Source organism: Narcine bancroftii, chromosome 3 (assembly GCF_036971445.1).
Source record: "Narcine bancroftii isolate sNarBan1 chromosome 3, sNarBan1.hap1, whole genome shotgun sequence".
Lineage (NCBI taxonomy): Eukaryota > Metazoa > Chordata > Chondrichthyes > Torpediniformes > Narcinidae > Narcine > Narcine bancroftii.
The window spans coordinates 44,955,974-44,980,878 of record NC_091471.1 but is presented as its reverse complement, the minus strand read 5'-3'; positions in this window follow the sequence as shown (position 1 = coordinate 44,980,878).

Here is a 24,905-nt window from a genome sequence, read left to right as displayed (position 1 = left end):
GGAAAGAGAGAGGGGAGGGAGTTACCTGAAACAAGGACAATCGTTGTTCATGCCCTTTGATTTAAGGGCTGACCCTTGCACTTAATATTTCCCCTTGCACTGTGTGACCTGTTGACTTCCTTCAGTCACTCACTGATGGTTCGAGATTTCAGCCTGCTTCTCTGAGCCGACATCCAGTTGTTCAGCATCTGTCTTCCCAGCTGGTTCTGATCTCTGTTGTTACCAAACTAGGGCCAACAGTGCAGAAGAGCCCCTCATGAGTAAATAGTGATTTATTTTCAACTTGTGACGTCATGTTGGCACCACTAAAAGTTCGGTTTTTAGATCTTTTCGATGTTCAGAACTTCGGATATGGGAAAACGTACAATATCTAATATATGGTTCCTTCTTCCTTTTGACGTTGCCTCACCAGTTTTGTCAGCCATGGTTCCCTTTTCCTACCATCTTTTCCTTGACCCTATGGGATAAACCTATCCTGAACCCAGCACAGATGGTCCCTAAACTTACTCCACATTACTTCTGTGCTTTCGCCCTTGAACATCTGTTTCTAATTTACTCTCGCTAGTTCATTCCTCATCCCATTGCAATGAGCCCTTCCCCAAATAAGCACTTTCCCATTTTGTCTATTTTTATCCTTTTCCATAGCTATGTTGAAGCTAAGGAAGTTGTGGTCACTCTCACCAAAATGCTTCCCATCGAGAGGTCCACCACTAACCAAGTTCGTTATCCACAACTAGATCCAGTGTGGCCTCTCCTCTCATCGGCTGGTCCACATACTGCATCAGGAATCTTTCTTGAACACACCTGACAAATTCAGCCTCATCTATCCCTCTTGTCATCAGTAGGTGCCAGTCAATTTTAGTGAAGTTGAAATCACCCATAATTATCACCCATATTTCCTGCACCATTCCAAAATCAGCTTGCTTATCTGTGACTTGGTGTCCTGAGGCTAAATGGGGGCCTAGTACAGTGATTTCCTTTTTATGACTTCCACCCACACCATCTCAGTAGGCACTCCCTTTGCAGTGTCCTACCTTTCTATAGCTGTGATACTAACCCTGGCCAGTAATGTTACCTTCCATTCTATTCCTTTTAAAACACCACACCCCAGTACCTGCATTAGCCAATCCTGCCCTTGGTCCAGTCAAGTTTCTGAAACGACCACAACATCAAAGTTCCACATACTGATCCATGCTCTAAGTTCATCCCTTTTATTCCCAATACTCCCAGCATTGAAATAGACACATTTCAACCCCTCTAACTGGCTACATTCATGTTTTGTCCCATCTGTCCTTCCTCACAAAATCAGAATACATAGCATCATTCTTTTGACTTTCTGCCCTAATCTCTGCACTCGCATTCTGATTTCCACCCCCCTGCCAAACTGGTTTGAACCCTCCCCAACATCTCTAGTAAACCTGGCTACCAGGATATTGGTCCCTTTCCAGTTTAGGTGAAGCCTGTGCTTTTTATACAGATCAGACCTTCCCCAGAAGAGATCCTAATGATCCACAAACCTATTCCTACCCTCTCTGGCCTGTGGCACAGGCAGCAATCCCGAGATTACCACCCTTGAGGTCCTGTTTTTTAACTTCTTTCTTAACTCCCTATATTCCCTCTTTAGGACCTCATCACTACTCCTATCTATGTCATTGGTCCCCACCTGGACCACAACATCTGGCTGCTCCCCCTCAGTAAACAGGCCCTTTATCCCTTCCAGTCTGTGCCAAACTATTAATCTTCCTTATCCCGTTGGCCAGTAACCAGTCCATAGCCTTCCATACCTCTCCCATCCATGTATCTGCCCACTTTTTCTTAAATGTTAAAATTGAGCCCACATTCAACACTTTAGCTGGCATGTCATTCCACACTTGCAGTACTCTCTGTGTGAAGTTCCCCCTAATGTTCCCCCTAAACCTTTCCCCTTTCACCTTTAATCTTCTGCTCTTGTTCTTCTTGGTACTGAAGATAAAGGGTTTGGGAGAAGCTGTAGCCAGGGAAGAGTATCAGCATTGCATTCTATAGATGTTGCATTCTACTGCTGCTTCTGTACAGTATTAGAGGAAACAAATGTTTAAGGTGTTTGATAGGCTGTCAATCGAATACTCTGTCCTGTAAGTGCAATACAATATCTACATTATAGAGGTCATATTCATGACAGGAAAGATAATATCATATGAATTTCACAAATGTTTCGTAAAGAACATCTGTGGAAAGAGGATAATTGACCAGAAACATTTGCTCTGCCTCTCTTTCCAAAGTTGCTGATTGAGCTGCAGAAAGTTTCCAGTTTTTTTTCTATTTTTACTCATGTCTGTGATATTTTCTGTCAGGAGACTGTTGGGTGCCGGAATTGTTTGCTGAATGGCAAAGTAAAAATTTAAATGTAGTTAAAACAGTGATGTGTCACAGTCATTACCATTTCATTTTTTTTTGTTGATATTGTTGACATAAAGAAGTTCCAAACCCCAAAGGATGCAGATCACCGGATGCTTGTTAATATGTCGGCATATCAGGCACATGAAAATCCCAAATAGAAAATTGTGGCTATTTACACTGCTCATAGAATGTTCAGGAATTTCCCATTTATTTTGAAATTGGTTGAAATTGTATCACATAAAACACAATTGCTAAACATAAGCTTAAAAATTGCTTCCCTCGCAATTGTCAAATTGCGTAACGTAGAACAAATTATTGGCAGTGATTAATCCAGGATTTCTGGGGGGGTTTTAATTTATTGCTGTTGCTTGTAATTTAAGCAACTCTACTTTAATTATTACCATTCCTTTGTTTTCACAAGATTTATATTTGGACCTCCTCTTCTCCTCCTCAACCTCTTGTCTTTCTCTCCAATAAAAGGTAGTCTAGCAATTTAAACCCACTGATTCTTTGACAACCCTTCATCCTGCTTTCCTTTCCAGTTCCTATATTGGCATCTCAGGGTTTCACTATTAGTCCATTAGACCTTTTCACGAGTTTTCCTCGTTGAAATGAGATGCCCCCCCACCCCCGCTCCCTCTGCTAATTGCAGAACTGACGGGGAGAGTGAGCCAGTGAGGCACGACACTCCTCCCTATAATTGTGTCCCTATGGAATTTAGGTATGGTTGCCAAATTTTTACGGAAGTGTAGTATTTTTTTCTTAAGTTGTAAATGATTTTCCCCAGGGGAACACAGCTTTGCATTTCTATATTCCAGCACGCAATGCTCAAGCAGGAGTCATACTTCGAGGTAACCACTATGCACTTCCTGGCCACTGCCAATGCAATCATTTTAAATTGAATTTGAAACTTGGGCAGGGTTCATCTTATGTCCATTATGTTTCCCTGCGAGAATTCTTTACTCCCTGCCGGAGCACAACAAACCCACAAACCCCTGATGTATAATTTACATCTTTGTTGTGAATGTCCTAAGTGCTTAGGTATTACATGAGGAGGGTATGGGGGGAAGGGAATGGGAAGAAAAAAAACTTGAAATCCACAGGAAATGTTTCCTCTTCTATAAAACTGACAATTGTAAATTGCAACTGGCATTGATATCGTTAATGATAACATTGACAATGTTGATAACTGTTTGAGTTTAAGTCTGTAAAAATCATAATTAAAATATTCATGTGAAGTGTGAACACAATCTTCAATAGTGATACATCCTTCTTCAATAGTGACAGCCCTTCACCCTGTTCATCTATTCTCCCTGTTTCTCTGCCTCCATCATATATGTTCAGATGACTCTGTACCAAGAATTCTCCTCCTCTCTGGTTAATAATGCCCTTCACAGAGTTTTATGAATGTCAGAGCAGAAATCCTCCTTGACCTCACTTAGAACTTGTAGGATTGAGGTGTATCACTATTGAAGATTATGCTCACTCTTCACAGAAGTAATGCATAAAGGTCCAATGATCTTAAATAATTCTGCAAAGGAAACACTGAGATGCTAGACTAGCATATCCTCAATGGCAAAGCTGAATCTGAAAGCAGAAAACCTGTAGCTAGTAGGTGGAAAGAGCACAGCAGGCCCAGTAATTCCCTGACATCCATAACATGTGTCGGCTCTTCAACCACTTCCAAAACACCCAAAGCTCTACTCCACTATGAGACAAGAAACAAAGCAAACTTATCAAGGACAGAGAAGCAGTTGTGACCTGCTTAACAGGACATCTCAATGACTTACTTAACTCAGGGTCTTCCTTGATGTGAACATATTTGACTCTTCCCATGCATGTGCATTTGATCCAGCTTCACCACCACTTCCAAGAGGCAGGGTGAAAACCCATATCCGAACTATAAAACCACAAGGCCTTGGCAACAGACGGTATCTCCAAAGAAATTCTAAAACTCAGTGATGAGGAGCTTCAGTCAGAAAACCATGCTAGGGAATGACAGAGATGGCATAATTTTGTCCCTCTTCAGGTAGAAAGACACTAGGCTGGTAAATACTGAGAGCTCTCCTTGCTATCTATTATAGGGAAAGTTATTACTAGCATCCTCCTCAACCACATTCTCACAAAGGCTGCAGATCTGCTGCCCAAATCATTGAATGGATTCTGCCTATCTCGAGGCACATTGGGCATGATCTTCAGCATGCAACATCTCTAAGACAAATACAAATGTGGAATAAAATCCTCAAATTCAGCTGCCCACAGAAATTCATCTCCATCTTACATTTACAGGATGAGAGCATGCAACCTGTAATCCGAACCAATTGCAAAAACACAAAGCTGGAGAACCTCAGCACGTGAAACAGAGTACTTTATATGGCAAAGATAAAGACGCATAACAAATGTTTTGGGCTTGAGCCCAAAATCAGGTGCTGGATATATTTTGTCCATTGTTAGTGTCCTTTCCTAGGTCAATATCTATCTCCAGCTTTAAGATCTAATTACAAAGAGTCCGTCCCATTTATATGTTTGACATCAAACTGTTAAAAAAGTAATTTCACGGTAAACTACATCACAGGAAATAAATACCAGATAGACAGAGGAAAAGATTCAATGATTTCCTCAAAAGCTTGAAAGATGTTACATCCTCTGCTACTCTTTGGAATCCAAGAGCTCTTCTAGTGGAGAAGAAGCATTTATGATTGTATTGAAAACCACAGGTCCAAGCCTCAAGAGTACACAGAAACTCTGCATACCTCAGAAGGAGCACATCACTTCGTAAAGTGCCACCTTCGTAAACTGGCAGCCACCTCCTGCCCCACTCATTGAGGAACCTGCAGCTCCTAGATTGAAGACATAGTCATGTCAGAACCCAGAAAACCTGAGTGGAAGAAAATCTCCTTTAATCCAGGAGACTGCCTTAGAAAATGGAGACTTGATTAGTCAGATAAGTCATTAAATTGAGACCTGCCTTGTCTCTCAAGTAGACATTAACATTTCATGGTACTACTTCTAAAGAACAGCATAAGAGTTATCCTTTGTATCATGGTGAATAATTAGCTCCCAATCAATAATTCTTAAACAGTCAATCTGATCATTATCATTTACGGAGCATGAATTGGCAGCTACATTTTTAGTCACTTGCACTTTTGTTTTTATTCCAGCTCATTCTGTCAACATTTTTTGCACTTTGTTGGATTTTTGTTTGTTTAATAATTATAGCAAATATACAAATACAAAAGTGAATGCAAGATTTAACAATTAACAATTAAAAAGACAACTATAAATCAGTCCAGCAGCAGACAATGAATCACAACTGTCAGTCATCATGGAGCTCAACAGTTAAGGAAGTGAGCCTATTAGATGGAGAAAGAGTAAGTATCCCCCCCCCCCCCCCCCACCCCCCAACCTTGGGAAGCACAAGTAATTAGAAAAGTGCAGGACAACTTTTAAAGTTTTGTTGCAGGTGGGAGAGAAATGAGTAGAGATGCAATGGTGAAATGGACAATAAGAAATCTTAAAGTAACCCAATTGAAGGACAATGGTAATTACTCTTTAATCAAATGAATGAGAAAATGACAAGATCCTATGCAAAGACTTTGGTGCGAATGTATGATTATAACAAATTCAAAAGCCAAAAAGAGGAGGGGAAAAGGAAAAGAAAGAGAAGTGGGGGAGGGAGGAAGGAGGTTGCAACTGCACCACTGTGGAGGTGACAGACCTAAAGGTGTTTGTTTTAACATAAGGCCACCTTTCCAAGTGAGTGCACATCTGATCCATTCTCCATGAATATTTACACATTAATTACTATGGGTGTTTTTTGTAGCTTGTGCCATAGCAACAAAATTTCCACTGCATAATGACTGCAAAATGACACTGCGTAATATTATCAGTCATTATGGATATTGTAAAAGCAAGAACAAATGCTATAGTTGTACAAGTGGTTTTATTAATAATTTTCTGCAATTAAAATGGAAATTATTCTAGATATTATTTATTACTGGCCTAAAGTTTAAAAAAAGAGCTTGTAAAATGCTAATTTGGTACAATTATCTGTTAAATATAAACAAACAACATTCAAATAATACATGTTTCACTTAATATTTTCTTCAAGCAACTTAAGATAATAAAATTATACTGCTTTTTTGACTATAGTTGAAAGGATTCAGTGATATAAAGTAAGCTGTGGAAATGGCATTTCTTTCATGCAGATTGGAAAATCTAAATAATCAGATGGAGTAAATTAGATTGCAGTGTGAGGTTGAGAATCAAAACTTTTTGGTGTCTTTATCCTTTAAGAGCTTCCTGTGGTCAATCACTTTCCTCTGGAAATTAAACTGGGAAACTACCACAGTGCGCTTAGGGCTGTGGCAAGCAACAAGCTTGTGGAACAAAATAGCTTTATCTTATTCCTCCAGGACAATTGCTCTTCTTTTTACACTTTGATCAAATGGAAACTGCAAATCAAGCATGTTTTAACTGACATGAAATCACAGTTCTAATTGAATGATTGGAGTGAAACATGAAAGTCTGCAAACGCGGTGATTGTTGTATAAACTTAGAAGTATTGGAGGAATTCAGCAGGTCTCGCAACGTCCATAGGAGGTGGAAATATATTACTGACTTTTCAGGCCTAAGCAAAATTTTCTACGTACCTTGAAAAGATGTTAGTAATGTATCTTTACCTCCTTTAGACACTCAAGACCTGCTGAGCTCTTCCAACATTTGTGTTTTTATTACGAATTGATATTCCTTCTCAACTATAAGATCCAAACTTGAAAGACACAGCAGGTCCGAAAACATCCATGGAGAGATCTGGTCAGTTAACTTTTCAGGTTAGGATCCATTATCGAGCTGTTATTAGTCTCATAAAAGTGTTCCAACCTGAAACATTGACTGACCATGGATGCATCTGACCCACTGAGTCCCTCCAGCTTCTCCTCATTTGCTCAAGATTCTATCATCTGCAGTTCTTACATTCCTCAAGATGCTTGAAATGACTGAAACCTAAGGCTCCACATTCAATGCTTTGGCTGAATTTAAAGAGGAAATTGATAGGTATCTAATTAATCAGGGTATCAAGGGATATGGGGACGAGGCTGGAATTTGGAACTAGATGCGAGAACAGTTTAGATCATGGAGGTATCATAGAGCAGACTCAATGGGCCAAATGGCCTGCTTCTGTTCCTTTTTCATATGATCTTGTGAAATAATGGACGGCATTTTTAGGGGAAGTGCAGGCACTTCAATACAGAAATGTTAGCATTTCTCTACTTAAGAACAGATTTTATGGTGCAAACTTGCTGGTTGTTCTTTTCAGCATTTCCCCAATCAGATTTGGACATGTTTCCCATCAGGTTACAAACTTGGAACAATTCCTTTGTACTCATTTGGAAGAATTGCCTGGTGACAATACTCCATTCATCTGTACGGAAAGGAACAACTGCAAGGGAACAAGGTACCCTTTCTTTAATAAATTAGATGCTTTTCATTGCTTAAAAAGTGTTTTATTGATTGTAGTTTTCATTTTCTTAAATTTAGTAACATGAAGAATTTTTCAATTATTTGACTTGAATGGTTTGATTTACAAAATACGATAGCAGTTTTTGTAAGTTCTTAATGGATGGGTTAACCTACATGTGAAGTAAATCTCGAAAATCTGTAGACACCGTGGTTGAAGTAAAAACATAAAATGCTGGAGAGTCTCTGCTGGTCAAACAATGTCCTTTATGTAGCAAAATTGCAATTTATGATGTGACCTAATTGGCTGTCGAAGCTTCTTTCAGCTATTCCAAGAGCATAACTTTTTCTAGCTATTTTTCCTCAAATAATTGCATTACAAGGTGCACGGGCTTGTCACCCACATGGAGGCAGAGTGGAAGATATGCCGCTGTCAGCAAGTTCAAGCCCAAAGACTTTGTCTTAGTTTCAACTTCAAGATGAAAATTGTGTGGACCTCTGCCAGCAGAAAACTGCAGTTCACATCTGAGCAATGTGAACACAACAATCCATATTTACAAAGTTTTAGGCTTATGGTCTTCTGAAGATCTCCCAGTGACTCCCACAGTCCTATTTACTGCTTGGTGGCAATGAGTTGGAACTGCAATTATTTCTATTTATCGGGCTCATTTAATGCAGAATTAAGTTCCAAAGTACTTCACAGGAACATTGTCAAACAAAACTTTAAATATTGAAGAAATATTGGGGTAACTTAGTGAAAATTTAATCAACGTGATAACTTTTATGGAAAAGATGTTGGCAGAAATGAAGTGTTTCCAGTGATTTGAAGATATTTAAAAATAAATTATCAGAGATTTCCAGAGATGAAACAGAGGTTGAGTTAGTGATAATATTGCTTATGTTTACATTGTACATGAGAAAATACAGCAACTTAATGGTAGATCATGGGAGCCCCACAAAACAGTGGTGCAGAAATGGAAAGATTTCCTGTTAATAAGTGAATAGGTAAGATGTAAAATTGTGGTTCCAATCTGTGTGATGATGGAAGTCAAGTTTATTGTCATCTGATTGCACAAGATCAACATGTGGAAAAAGCGTTCTCCTGTCCTTAATGCAAAACACACAGACACATAACCAGACATAACACTCATTCGGACAAACAATATATATGCAGGACAAGTATTCATACATACAAATAAATAGATAAATATTGTTTCATGAATATGTGAGTATCAGATGGTTCATGTGAGCAGTTCCTTTGGTTGTTTAGCCTTCTCATTGCCCGTGGGAAGAAGCTGTTCCTCATCTCGGTGGTGCTGGTTCTGATACTCCTGTATCTTTCTTGACAAGTGCAGCTAAAAGATGCTGTGTGGAGGGTGGAAAGGGTCCTTAATGATTTTGTGTGCCCTTTTCAGGTAACGATCCTGGTAGATCACATCGATGGGGTTGGGGGGGGGGGGGGGGGGAGGAAGAATCCAGTGTCTGCTCTGCCATTCTTTTGATCCTGTGGATTGACCTCTGCAGCCACTGTACCACACTGTGATGCAGTCGGCGAGGATGCTATCGATAGAACTCCTATAGAAGGCTGACATAAAGGTGGCTGGTAGCCTTGCCTGCTTCAGTCTTCTCAGAAAATGCAGTCATTGTTGTGCCTTCCTGACAAGTGAAAGTAATATTAGAAGAAGTCCATCTGTTCAACCATTTCATGAACATAAGAAATTGGAGCAGGAAGAAACAAGCCTCCTCTGCTACATAATAAAAGCATAGCTATAGCTGGCAGCTCTATCTACCTGCCTTTTCCTTGGAACTCTTAACTCACCTACTTTGCAAAAGTACAAAGAAGTACACCAATGTCTTGTCATTCATGACATGGGGTTATAATAATCAGAGAGAATCACACATGAAGTCCATGGAAAGATGGAACATTTTCAGGAGATTTCATAAGTTCAAGGACTTTGGAAGGGAAGTGGATAAAAGATAACCATGATCAAAGCAATTAACATCGAAGAGCAGGTGGTCAGCATGTTAGTGGTTCTCAAAGAAAAGGTGAGTTTCAAGAATGCACGAGAGGAGATGAAACAAATCTAGTGAAAGGTGAAGGTTTATTACGAAGTCAGTAATGAACGCCAGAGAACCTTTTGCCAATAAGTTTGGTGAAGTGGTGGATACAACAGAAATTGTTAATTTTTGTTGGCTTCAAGCATAATGCCAATGAAGTCAGTAAACTTCTTGCAGATTAAGTGGGGAGAAGAACTTAGAGGTGAGAGTTCAACAAGACTGATTGCGGGAGATAAATAAAACAGGGGGTTGGCTTCATATGTCAAGATTATCCTGAAGTAATAGAACCTGACTGAGCTTCTTGGGCATCCATCTCATTCTGGAGTGAAGAACTAACCCAGTTTTCCATCTTATTTGTCTACTTTCTTGGATTTATGGGAGCACAGGTAGAGTCACCCAAGTGTGAGGGAGAATTTTTTTAATGTGTACCAGAGCATGAAAGTTGAAGGTAAGGGTTCTGAGGTGAAACACAAATGTCTGCAGACTCTGATATTATTAAAAACACGCAAATGGAGGCACTCAGCAAGTCTCGCAGCATCCACAGGAGGTAAAGATATATTAACAACGTTCCGGATCTGAGCTCTTCCTAAGAGGTGGTGCAGGGCATCTTTGGTGCATTTGACAATAAATTTGAAATGCAAGGAAGCTCAAGGGTTTGAAAACTAAGGTTTTAAAAGTGAGTTGGCAGACCTCCCCCAAATTGTTATATTGGAGAGAGGAATGTCAGTGGAAAGAAATATCAAGAAGCGACAGATATACATGTACATGTAATTCAGATGAGGGCTCATGTGAGATCAAGGGAATGGTTGTGAATTTGTCTGGATTGACATGGAGGCAAATGGGACAACAATGTATTCAGTGAATTAATTCAGATTTCAGATTTATTGTCAGTATATAGACATACAACACTGAGATTCCTTTTTCCTCTGGGTAATGCAGAAATACCACTAAATGGTTGTGCAAAAAATAAATTTTGCACAGTGTAAACATGTAAACAAACCAAAAACTGTAAACAAACTGCGATACAAAGAGAACGAAAGGAAATCAATTCCTCGTGGTGCTCTGGCCACTGTATTTATGAGTTGACTTGCCATGGATAGCGAGCAGAACAAAGCTTTTCACTCTATCTCGGCACATGTAAAAATGCACAATTTAATGTTACATATTTTAAGTCAGTAATCATTTTTTAAAGAGGGTGCACAAAGTGAAAAAAAAGAAGGACAGGAGAAATAATATAACACAGACTAAATAAAGGTTCAGGGATGTACTGATAAAGTTTGTTACCCTGAAATTGTTTTTCTCTGCACAGAAGCAGTATTTCTTCTTGAGTAATTCCAGTTTATTTTTCTTATAGCTTCAAATTTATATTATATGAAGAAGATATACACAGCTATAAATGATGGCCTTTGGAAAGAGAACCGTCATGATCAAGTGATGGTGAGAGATGCGAAGCAAATTGATTTGCCAATAATCTTGCATTGTGAAGTGATGTTAATAAAGTCAAGTACTTTTCCTGATTCTTCAGAGTTGACCTTGCTTGATAAAATAAAAAAACATATATTTCTCTGCTTCTGCTCAAATGACTATGGGGAAGACTATCCAGAAGTAAAGTTACAAATTGTTGGAACAGTTATGCCCACTACTGAAAATATTTAGACAATAGGCAATAGATAATAGGTGCTGGAGTAGGCCAATTGGCCCTTCAAGCCAGCACCGCCATTTATCGGATCATGGCTGATCTTTCCCTTTCAATAACCAATCCCAGCCTTATCCCCATAACCTTTAACTCCCCTGCCCACAAGAGCCTTATCCAACTCTCTCTTAAATCTATCCAACGAATCCGCCCCCCCCCACCACCCCGACTACCCTCTGTGGCAATGCATTCCACAGACCCACAACTCTCTGGGTAAAAAAATTTCTCCTCATTTCTGTCTTAAATGGCCTTCCCTGTATTCTTAAACTATGCCCTCTAGACCTATTCTCTCCCATCATTGGGAACGTGCTCTGATTTCACCCTGTCAAGCCCTTTGATAATCCTAAATACCTCAATCATGTCTCTCCTCATCCTTCTAAACTCCATCGCATATAGTCCAAATCTTTCTAACCTATCTACATATGACAATCCTGCCATCTCGGGAACTAACCTTGTAAACCTGCACTGCACTCCCTCTCTAGTTTTTTTAAAAATGTAGACATACAGCACAGTAACAGACCATTTCTGCCCACAAGTCTGTGCCACCCAATTTACACCAAATTATCACCCCCGTTACCTTTCGAACAGTGAGAGGAAACCAAAACCCCCAGGAAAATCTCACAATGACACAGGGAGGATGTACAAACTCCTTACAGGACCCTGGTCCTGATCACTGGTGCTGTAAAGGTGTTGCACTAGCTGCTACACCAACCGTGCCACCCTGAAGGTGAAAAGCTGAAGGTGAATTTATGATTCACCTTCAACAACAGGTTAAGTAATAGGAAAGTACATGAGCACATTATAAACATGAGCAAAGCTTGGAACATTGAATTAACCTGCTTGTTAGGGTATGGCAACAGGTCCGCTGGGTAGTAGATATAATTCAGTAACTTCAGTCACGATGTCACCACAGCAGAGTTATCAACGTTGATGCAGCAATGATCAACACACAGAAATGCTGGAGGATCTCAGCTGGTCTTACAATGTTCATAGGAGGTAAAGATATATTACCAACGTTTTGGGCCTCAGCCCTTCCTCAAGAGACAGGCTGAGTTCCTCCATCATTTCATTGTGTTTTTCTTACAATCACAGCATCTGCAGACAATCGTATTTCACTCAAAGTAATGATCACGTTCACATGTGAGACTCAATATTCTGCAGATGCTGTAATTAGAACCAAGAATACAGACCAGCGAGCAGCAGAGGGACTCGGGGGTCAGACGGCATCTGTGGAGGCAGAGGGACGGTGGCATTTTGGGCCAAGATCTTGCATCAGCGCTGAGAGTGTGATATAGTCAATATAAAGAGATGGAAGAAATGGGTGAGGCAAGAACTGGCAGGTGATAGGTAGAACTAGGTGAGGAGGGAGATGATAGACAGATGGAGCCAGAAAGAGGAGTCGGAGGAGTAGAGTTGGGAAGTAGCAGCTACTAGGTATAATAGCAACTGATAAGGAGAGAGTAAAACAAGGCTGACTGGGCAAGGTGGTGGACCAAAGGGTAGAGCTAAAGAGAGGCAGAAGATGATCATTGGCAATGCAAGAGGATGCTAATGTTGGATTCTGTTAAATATGATTGGGCAGGGTAGAGGCTGGTACAACAGAGGCATTCAATAGTCTCTTGCATAGGCAGATAGATGTAAGAAAAACAGTGGGTTATGGGTGTGAGAAAGGAAAAAAAAATAGATTGTTGTAGAGTAGGTTTACATAGTGGGGAGGGAGAAATTGGGCAACATGGGCTTGGGATTGGGATTTGGAAAAATGTGGGTGAGAAATCCTGGCTGGAAAACAAGGACAGAGAAAAAAGCATGGGGGTGGTGTGCAGATTTCTTGAAATTGGAAAATTTAATGTTCCTTCCATTGGATTGCAGACCTCTCCAGACTCTGGAGAGGCCAAACACAGTAGTGCCTCATATTCTGCTTCTCCCTTCTCTCTCCTTCTGATCTACCTAGGTTCTTACCCCCATTTTACTAAACCCCAACCCCCAACCCTTGTCATCCATTTTCATTTCCCCCAGAGCCTACTTGCTTCCATCTACCAATCACACATGATATACTGGATCTCCTTGCCTCTCGCCCAGCTGGATCCATCATGCCTCCCTCTTCTGGAAGAACTCAAAAGCTCAAGCAGCATTTATGGTTTCATTGTTTCATATTAAGACCCTATATAGGACTGTTGTAGAATCTCGACCCAAGTCATGAACCTTACTCTTGCATCAAACTTCAATTGTCAACATGATCTTATATTCTGTTATCAAGAGTAATCTTCAGTTGAATAAATTGTGACAAGTGATCTATACAGATTAAAGAGGATCACGTGCTTGCTTTTTTTAAAAGCAAATAAGAGTGGACAAATCCCCAGGCTTGACAAGGTATACTCTCATAACTTGAGGGAGGCTAGTGTAAACATTTCAGGGGCTCTGGCAGAAAGATTCAAAATGTCCTTAGCCATGGGTGTGGAGCCAGAGGATTGGAGGGTAGCTCATGTTGTTCCTTGATTATAGACCAGTGAGCATGATGTCAGTAGTGGGTAGGTTATTGAAAGATATTTTTAAACATCAGGAATACAATAATTTGAATAGCCAGGTCCTGATTAGGTATAATCAATATGGCTTCTTGTGTGGCAGATCATGTTTAACCAATCTGATAGAGTTTATCGAGGAGGTTACCAATAAATTTGATGAACAAAAGGTTGTGAATGTTGTCTACATGGACTTTAGTAAGGCCTTTGACAAGGACCCACATGGGAGGTGATTCAGAAGGATTCAAACACTATGTATTCAACATTGGCTACACAGAAAAAGCCAGACAGTTTTAGTGAATGATTGCTTCTCATACTGGAGGCCTCATGGATCAGTGCTGGGACCATTGTTGTTTGCGTCTATGTCAGTGATTTTCAAATTGCCCCCCTAAAGTCACATTCCACCTTAAGCAGCCCCTATGCCCTATGTGTTCTGTGATTAGTAAGGAGTTGATTAAGGTGAGTGGAAAGAAAAAGTTTGAAACCACTGTTTTAATCATGCTTAATTGACTCGTTATGTGCATGGATTCATAACTCCAAAGGAAATGGGCCAATGACAAATTTTCTCAAGCCAAATATTTCAGTGACAATTGGGTCAAGATCACTGGTGCTCAACCTTCCCTTCCCACTCACATACCAACTTAAGGAATCCCTTACAAATCACAGAGCACTTAAAGGGATTACTTAAGGTGGAATGTGAGATTGGGGGGGAAGTTTGAAAACTACTGATCTATGGCAATGATCTGATGATAATGGGATAAATTAGATCAGCAAGATTGGAAGCGTTGTGGACAGGGATGAAAGCTTTCAAAGGTTGTGGAGGGATCCAGACCAGCTGGAAAAATGGACTGAAAAATGTCAGATGGAACTTAATGCAGACAAGTGTGAGGTGTTGTATTTTCTAAGGACAAACCAAGAAAGGACAGTATGAAGAGTGGTAGGGCACTGGGGAGTGTGGCAGAGCAGAGGAACCTAGAAATACAGAAGAATAATTCCTTGAAAGTGGCAACACAGGTGGATATGGTTGTAAATAGAGCTTTTGCATATTGGCCTTTATAACTTAAAGTATTGAGGACAGCAGTTGGGATGTTCTAGTAAATTTGTATAAGACATTGATGAGGCTAAATTTGGAGTATTGTGTACAGTTTTGGTCACCAAACTGCAGGAATGATATCAATAGGATAGAAAGAGTGCAGAGAAGATTTATTAGGATGTTACCAGGACTTCAGGAATTGAGTTGCAGATGTCAAGGGACCTTGGAGTCCTCATGCAGGATAGCCTGAAAGTAAATGTGCATGTTGAGTTGTTGGTGAAGAAGAGAAATGCAATCCTGTCATTTATTTGAAGAAGAATAGAATATAAGAGCCAGGATGTGATGTTGAGGCTCTAAAAGGCACTGGAGAGTCCTCACTTGGAGTATTGTGAGCAATTTTAGGTTCCTCATTTAAGAAAGGATGATCTGATGTTGGAGAAGATTCAAAGGAGATTCACTTCGATGATTCTGGGAATGAAAGGGTTATCATATGAAGAGCATTTGACAGCAATTGGTCTGGATTCATTGGCATTTATGGGAATGAGGGGGATCTCACTGAACGATTTCAAATGTTGAAAGTCATGGAGAGAGTAGATGTAGAAATGTTGTTTCCCATGGTGGGAGAGTCTAGGATAAAAGGGCACAACATCAGGATTGAAGGGTGTCTGCGTAGAATAGATATACGTAGGAATTTCTTCAGCATAGGATTTTATAGGTGCCCTGTAGTTAGTAAGGAATTATTTAATGTGGTATGTGAGTGGATAAAGAACATTGTGAACCATTAGATGCTTGTTTATTTGTCAATTTTTAAACGACACTTATGCATTTACAGTTTGTCATTGGTACACTTGGAACAATTCAAAACTCTTGAGTGAACACTGACGTTGTAAAATATGCATCAGTTTGGTTGAAGACTTCTGCTTATCTGTAGAGAATTTGAGCTGCATGCATACTTTAAGGGAAGCATTGTTTCAGATCATGAGGGAAAACTGTAGTTAATTTAGCAGGACTACATCCAGTGATTATATGTAACGGCTGTTGAGCTGTGATCTTACAAAACATCAAAGCAGTGATACGGCACCTTACAGACATAGAGCTAATGTTGAAGGTAAGCTAACCATTTAGTAGTCATTTCACAGAATTTCTCAGTGGCTTTCTTCATGTAAGGACTTGAGCTGTCCCAATTTATTTTCTAACTTATGAATTCCATGAAGATTATTAGAACATTTTTGTGAAATAGCCTGGAGGGTGTTCTTTGGACCACATTCAAAATTCTCAAGCTGTATTATTAGGGCAGAAAGAAATCATTTCATTGAACACAGCGAGTAATGCAACAAGAAGCTTTTTTATTGTAACTGATCATTCTAGACCACTGAACTAGAATTTCCCATGAAAATTGCTTTCAACCGTATAACAATCTCATCTGAAGGAAAGCTACTTCTCCAATTCACAAAAGTCATACAGCATCCATAGAAAGCAGTAGGCTGTCAAAACTTTGGACTTGCGCCCTTCTTTCGATACAAAATCAGGAATTAGACAGCTAGGTATCATTTGGTGTAAAACAATCAGTTGAGAGTCTTGCAACAGTTTCAAAGTCTTTCTAATTACTGGGAAATGTTTGATTTAAGGCTTTGAAAAATTCTTAGGGCGACTCCATGTCATCACTGACAAACTGATCAGTGGCAAGTCTGCCACTTAAAAACAGATATCAACAAAAATTGATTTGCATCCATATTGACTCTGAGCAGAGTGGCTGCAGAAATGACATATTTCATTTCCTAGACCTAATAATCACATCAATTTCAAAGAATTTGCAGCTTTCAGATTACTGTGAACAAAATAGAACATAGAACATGGTTAGTGTTGGCTGGTAGGGTTAAAGCTCCTCTATTATAGCGCCAACAACCCGAGTTCAAATCTGGTGTTGTCTTAAAGAGTTTTTATGTTCTCCCTGTGCCTGTGTTGGTTTCCTCCCATCCTCCAAAACCATACAGGGTTTTTTAAAATTTATTTTAAAAAATGTATTTTTCACACTATGAACCATATTAACCAAAATATACACAAACATTTCACTCTTGAATATACACAGTGTCATTTTCTCCCCTTTTTCCCCCTCCCTTTCCTCCCTCCTTCCCACCCTCCTCCCTACCCACTGAAGGTTCAACATATACAATACAATAAACCCATTAAACAATGTCATCACACAATAAAAATAAACAAGAAAATTGTGTCATCTACTTTTACACACTGGGTCAATTCATTTCGTCTTCTTCTCATTCTATCATTTTAGGGGGTGGAGGTCCGTGGTAGGCCCTCTCTGTTGTGTTCCATGCATGGTTCCCAAATTTGTTCGAATACTGTGACTTTATTTTTTTAATTATATGTTATTTTTTCAAATAGATTGAATTTATTCATTTCTATGTACCATTGCTGTACTCTCAGGCTCTCTTCTGATTTCCAGGTTGACATTAAACATTTTTTTGCTACACCAAAGGCTATTATAATAAATCTTTTTTGTGCTTCATCCAATTTGAGGCCTAGTTCTTTACTTCTTATATTACTTAGAAGAAAGATCTCTGGATTTTTTGGTATATTGCTTTTTGTGATTTTATTTAATACCTGATTTAGATCTTCCCAAAACTTTTGGGGCGTGATATATAGCCTGTGTAACCAATTATATTGTATCATGCGTAACCTCGTGTTTATTGTATTTCTTATAGTTCCAGAGCATAGCTTTTCCCATTTTTCATTTTTTATCTTTATGCTTCGATCTTGTTTCCACTTTTGTTTGGGTTTACAGCTTATTTCATCATTCTTTTTCTCTTGCAGCTTGATGTAGATGTTTGTTATAAATCTTTTAATTATCATTGTGTCTGTAATCACATATTCAAAGCTGCTTCCTTCTGGTAACCTCAGCCTGCTTTCCAATTTGTCCTTTTAGTAGGTTTTCAGTTGGTGGTATGCAAACATTGTACCGTGAGTTATACCATATTTGTACTTCATTTGTTCAAAAGATAATAAATTATTACCCAAGAAACATTTTTTTATTCTTTTGATCCCTTTTCTCTCCCATTCTCTAAAGGAAAAGTTATCTATTGTGAAAGGGATTAGTTGATTTTGCGTCAATAATAATTTTGGAAGTTGGTAATTTGTTTTTTCCTTTCTACGTGAATTATCTTCCGAATGTTGAGCAGATGGTGCAGTACTGGTGAACTTCCATGTTGCACCAGTTTTTCATCCCACTTATAAAGTATATGTTCTGGTACCTTCTCCCTATTTTATCTAGCTCTAACCTGGTCCAATCTGGTTTTTCCCTTGTTTGATAAAAATCTGATAGATATCTTAATTGTGCTGCTCTATAATAATTCTTAAAGTTTGGTAGCTGTAAGCCCCCTTGTTTGTACCATTCTAGCGCTATCCTTGGTTTCACCCTTTTCCATAAGAATTTCCTTAGTATTTTCTTTAGCTCATTGAAGAATTTCTCTGTTAAAGGAATTGGTAATGATTGAAATAGATATTGTATCCTTGCGAAGATATTCATTTTAATGCAATTTACCCTTCCTATCAATGTTAGTGGTAAATCTTTCCAATGTTCTGTCATCTTGTAATTTCTTCATTAATGGCTGATAATTTAATTTGTATAGATGGTCTAGATTATTATCTAGTCTAATACCTAGGTATTGGATTGCTTGTGTTTGCAATTTAAATGGTGATTCTTTCTTAAACTTTATGAAATCCTCATTATTCATTGGCATCGCTTCACTTTTATTTGCATTGATCTTGTACCCCGATATTTCTCCATATTCCTTCAATTTCTTATGTAATTCTTTTATTAATAATTCTGGTTCTGTTACGTATACTATGACGTCATCTGCAAATAGACTGATTTTATATTCCTTCTCTTTTATTTTTATCCCTTTTATTTTATTTTCTGTTCTTATCAGTTCTGCCAAGGGTTCTATAGCTAAAGCGAACAGTGAGGGAGATAGTGGACATCCCTGCCTAGTTGACCTGCTTAATTTAAATTGTTTCGATATATATCCATTTACTGTCATCTTCGCCAATGGTCCCTTATATAATGTTTTAATCCAATTAATATATTTCTCTGGTAGGTTGAACCTCTGTAGTACTTTGAATAAATAATTGCATTCTACCCTGTCAAAGGCTTTCTCTGCATCTAAAGCAACCGCCACTGTTGGCATCTTATTTTCTTGTACTGCATGGATTAAGTTAATGAACTTACAGATATTGTCCGTTGTTCATCTTTTCTTAATAAATCCAGTTTGATCTAGTTTTACTATTTTTGGTACACAATCAGCCAATCTGTTTGCTAATAGTTTAGCTATTATCTTATAATCTGAGTTAAGTAGAAATATTGGTCTATACAATGCTGGTGTAAGTGGATCTTTCCCCGTCTTTGGTATTACTGTAATTATTGCTGTTTTACATGAATCTTCCATGTTTTGTGTTTCTTCAGTCTGATTCATTACTTCCAGGAGAGGAGGAATTAATAAGTATTTAAATAATTTATAGAATTCTATTGGGAGTCCATCCTCACCAGGGTTTTATTGTTCGATAGCTTTTTTAATATATCCTGTATTTCCTCTATTTCAAATGGTTTTATCAATTTGTTTTGCTCCTCTTCTTGCAATTTCGGTAGTTCAATTTTAGCTAGGAACTCATCTATTTTGTCTTCTTTCCTTTCGTTCTCAGTTCAGAATAATTGCTCGTAGAATTCCTTGAAGTTTTCATTGATCTCTGTTGGGTTATATGTAATTTGTTTGTCCTTTTTCCTTGATGCCAATACCGTTCTTTTAGCTTGTTCTCTTTTAAGCTTCCAAGCTAGTATTTAGTGTGTTTTTTCTTCTAGCTCATCATACTTCTGCTTTGTCTCTACCTTATACGTTTATAATGTTTCATATTTATTTTTTGTCTGCCAATTCTCTTCTTTTTGTTGTATCTTCTCTTGTTGCTAGTTCTTTTTCTGTACTTACTATTTCCCTTTCCAGCTGTTCTATTTCCTGATTGTAGTCCTTCATCTTAGTTACATAACTTATTATCTGCCCTCTGATGAAGGCTTTCATTGCATCCTATAATATAAATTTATCTTTCACTGATTCCGTATTTATTTCAAAGTACATTTTAATTTGGCGCTCAATGAATTCTCTAAAATCCTGTCTATTAAGTAGCATGGAGTTTAATCTCCATCTATACGTTCTTGGTGGGATCTCCTCCAGCTCTTCTGCCAACAACAGTGGTGAGTGATCCGATAACAATCTAGCTTTATATTCTGTTTTCCTAACTCTCCCTTGGATATGGGCGGATAACAGGAACAGGTCAATCCTTGAGTATGTTTTATGTCTACCGAATAATATGAGTATTCCTTCTCCTTTGGGTGTTGTCTCCTCCATATATCCACAAGTTGCATTTTCTGCATTGATTTAACCATAAATTTGGCTACTTTGTTCTTTCTGCTAGTCTTTTGTCCACTTTTATGATTTCTTTGAATCCAAATTAAGGTTAAAGTCCCCTCCTATCAATATATTCACCTCCATATCTGCAATCTTCAAAAAGATATCTTGCATAAACATTTGATCCTCTTCATTAGGTGCATATATATTAAGCAAATTCCAAAATTCTGAATATATTTGAATATATTGATTAATATAGCTACACCTCTGGCTTTTGAGTTATATGATGCTGCCATTACATGCCCTACCCAGTCTTTCCTTAATTTCTTGTGTTCCACTTCAGTTAGATGTGTTTCCTGCACGAATGCTATATCAATTTTTTCTTTTTTCAGTAAATTTAATAGCCTTTTCCTTTTGATTTGGTTATGTATTCTGTTAATATTTATAGACATATAGTTCAACATGGCCATTTCATACTTTGTTTACATCTCATTTCAGCTTCCTCACCACCACCTTTCCCCATTTCCCCATTTCCATTTCTCAGTTTTCTTTTTTTGAATGCACTGTATGACAACACTTCTAAAACATAAAATATTTCAACCATTCCCACATCTAAAATTCCCTTAACCCCAAGTGTTCCCCCCCCCCTCTGAGTTGCCCCTTGTCCCTTGCTGGGCAACCATAACTCCCCTCTCCATTCGGACTGTGAACTCGTTCGCAAGTGTCAACTGATTTCGCAGTGACTGTTATTCTCTCCCACCCAACCCTCTCCAGAAAAGACTTTTATCTTCACATTACAACAAAGCTTCCCCTCATTTCATCTCTTTTTCTTTTTATGTTTTATTTATTTATTATTATTTTTTTTTAACCCCTCCTCTTTTTTCCCCCCTTCTCCCTTACTTCCCTTTTCTTTCCCTCCTTTAGTTCTTACTTATACATTATTTTTTATTCTTTATATGTAGTTTGTCGTCGTTCTTTGTTCTTGTTACATCTCTTCATCTCTTTTTCTGTCTTGCAGGCATTCTGTAAATTCTCATGCTTTCTCCAATCCAAGAACAGACTGTTTTGCTGCCTCGGGATAACTATTTTAAGCACCGCTGGATATCTTAAAATAAATTTATAGCCTTTCTTCCATAGGATTGATTTTGCTGCGTTAAACTCCTTCCTCTTCTTCAGGAGCTCAAAACTTATGTCTGCTAGAAAAAAAAATTGACCTTTGTATTCCAGTGTTTTTTTGTCTTCTCTCATTTTATTCATTGCCTTCTCCAATATATTTTCTCTTGTCGTGTATCTCAGGAATTTTACTAAAACGGATCTTGGTTTTTGTTGTGACTGTGGTTTCGGGGCTAATGTTCTGTGTGCCCTTTCTATTTCCATTCCTTCCTGCATTTCTGGCATTCCCAGCACTTTTGGGATCCATTCTTTTATAAATTCTTTCATATCATTGCCTTCTTCATCTTCCTTAAGGCCCACTATCTTTATATTGTTTCGCCTACTATAGTTGTCCATTATATCCATTTTCTGAGCTAACAGATGTTTCTTTAACTTTTTTATCACTTTCTTCCAATTTTCTTTATAAGTCATTCACTTCCATATCTTCTGCCATTACACGTTCTTCCACATTTTCTAGTCTTTTCCCTACATCTGTTATGACCAGCTCTATTCTACTCACTTTTACTTCTGTACTTTTCATTTTTCTTTTCATTTCACTAAATTCTAATGTCAGCCATTCTTTTAATGCTTTCATTTGTTCTTGAATTTTTTTTTAATCTATGTACTGTCCATTCATTTTACCTCTTATTCCTCTGTGCAGAGCTTGGTGTTCTTCTTCTTCTTCTTCTTCTTCTTCTTCTACTTCTTCTTCCTCTTCTTCTTCTTCTTCTTCTTCTTCTTCTTCTTCTTCTTCTTCTTCTTCTTCTTCTTCTTCTTCTTCTTCTGTGTCTGCTCTTGGGTTTGTGTCTTCTATTTCTCTTCCTTGTATCTGTGTCTCTTCTGACTTTCTTGTTGAGCTGCTTGTCTCAGTTTGTTGGGTATTTTTTTTTTCATGGTGTCTTGATGTTGGTCCTCTTCTTCTGGGCTGGTTATCTGTTGTGTCTCTAGTTTCCTTTTTTCTTTCTCACCCCTCCCATTCCCATTTTTTTCTTTATCTTCCAGCTGGGAGCCCTGCTGTCAGGTCTCTCTCAGCTGTTTGTGCTGTGGAGCTTCACTCCACAGCTGGTTCCCCTCCCGTCAATGTTGTCCTTGTCGTGCGCATCGCGCATGCACGTTTCCTTGCACATGCACAGTGGCGCACCCCTCTTTGGCTCCGTGAGCCATTTTTGCAGTCCTGCGGTTAGTGTGTCACGACCCTGCAGGGTCTCCACTAACCTCGGGGAGTGGGCTCCACTTTCCACGGTGGGTCCCTGCTTTTTCGTGCAAGTAAGGCCTTCACCTTTCTCTTCCAGCGTCTTTCTTTCTTCTTTTCTTCCCGTTGTTTTTGGTTTTTATTTCTTAGTTGCCATTTTCTCCACACCTTTATTTTTTATTTGTTGTGATTTGTGTGTCTGGGGCTTTGCTTTTTCTTCACTTTTTTCCTTCTTTTCTAGAGAGGGCTGGTAGTGGCCGGCCACTACTCCATCACGTGACTCCTCCCAACATACAGGGGTTTGTAGGATAATTGGGGTACTTGTGTGGCACAGGCTTGTGGACCAGAAGGGCCTGTTTCTGTTCTGTATGTCCAAACTTCAAAAAATATTTAGAACAGTACAGGCTGCTCAGCCCACAATGGTGCTCTGACCTATGTAATTCTACTCAATGATCAATCTAACCCTTCTCTTCCTCACAGTCCATAACCGTTCATTTTTATTATATCCATGAGCCTAAGAGTCTTTTACATATCCCTATTTGTATCAGCCTCAACAATTATCCCTGGCAGTTCATTCCAGTTACCCACCAGTCTCTTGTATGAAACACATACCTCTGATATCTCACCTGAACTTTCCTTCACTCACCTTAAACAGATGTTCTCTTGTATTGACTATTTCCCCTCTAGAGAAAAGGTGGTGGCTATCCACTCTATTTATGCCCCTATAACTTCAATAGATTCAGGTAAAATGTCCCCACAGTCCTTCATCCTTCCTGATAATATTGCTATTACTGTTGTAGGATTATCTACAGCAGCCACTCTCAACCTTTTCTCGGTTATACAGCACAACCCCCCCCACCCCACAGGTCCCATTTCACTTGAAGCTGTCAGGTTTTGGTTTCTTCCACACTTCTCTACTATCAACTACATTTAAAAAATTATGATATGTAAGGTGAAAAGAAACAAGGATCTTTCTTAAAAGTAGGGCCCACATTGAGAATGGCTGATTTACAGCAGATAAACTCAGTTTTACATCAAAAATCTTCTCAATAATTTCTGCAGTTCTATCTATTGTGTTTTTAATTTCAATCAATGGATCCCTGGCAAATAATTGACATATAAGTATCAATTAACTTTCCTGAGGGCATTTGGCAAACTCCAGTCCCTTTACAGTTTGGGAACCCAGTTAATATGTAAGAAGTTGCATTTTGTACTTTCACAACTTTATGTTTCCTGCAGATGGCTACTTTCTCTCTACAGATTTGCTCTTCCAATTATAGTTGACTATTGGGTGATCTATAGTGCAACACCATGAGTGTGGAGATACCTTTCCTGTTCCTCAGTTCCACTCACATAGCCTCAGAAAATGAGGCCTCTGGTTTGTCTTGCCTGAGCACAGCTGTGATATATTTCCCTGATGAGCGATGGCACTTATCCCCCTTTCATTTCAACCCTCCCCCCCACACTCTATCATGCCCAGATCATTGAACTTCTAGATCAGCCCTTCCTGCAAATAAGTTTTACTAATAGCCACGATGGCATAATTCCAACTTTCATCCCATGCTCTAAGCTCATCTGCCTTTCCAACAATACTTGCACTGAATTAGATGCACCTGAGGAAATTTCCACCACATGCAATCTTCCGACTGCAAGAGTGTCAGGTGTGCATAAGAAGGATTCCTGACAGAGTACGTGGACCAACCGACTAGAGGAGAGGCCACACTGGATCTGGTTCTGGGGAATGAACCTGGTCAGGTAGTGGACCTCTCGGTGGGGGAACATTTTGGTGAGAGTGACCACAACTTCCTTAGCTTCAACATAACTATGTAAAAGGATATAAACACTCAAACTGGGAAAGTGCTTAGCTGCGGAAGAGTTAATAATGAAGGGATGAGGCAGGAACTAAGGAGAAGTAATGTGGAGCAGGTTTAGGGACCACTTGTGTAGGGTTCAAGATAGGTTTGCCCCACTAGGACAAGGAAAAGATGGTAGGAAAAAGGAACCATGGCTG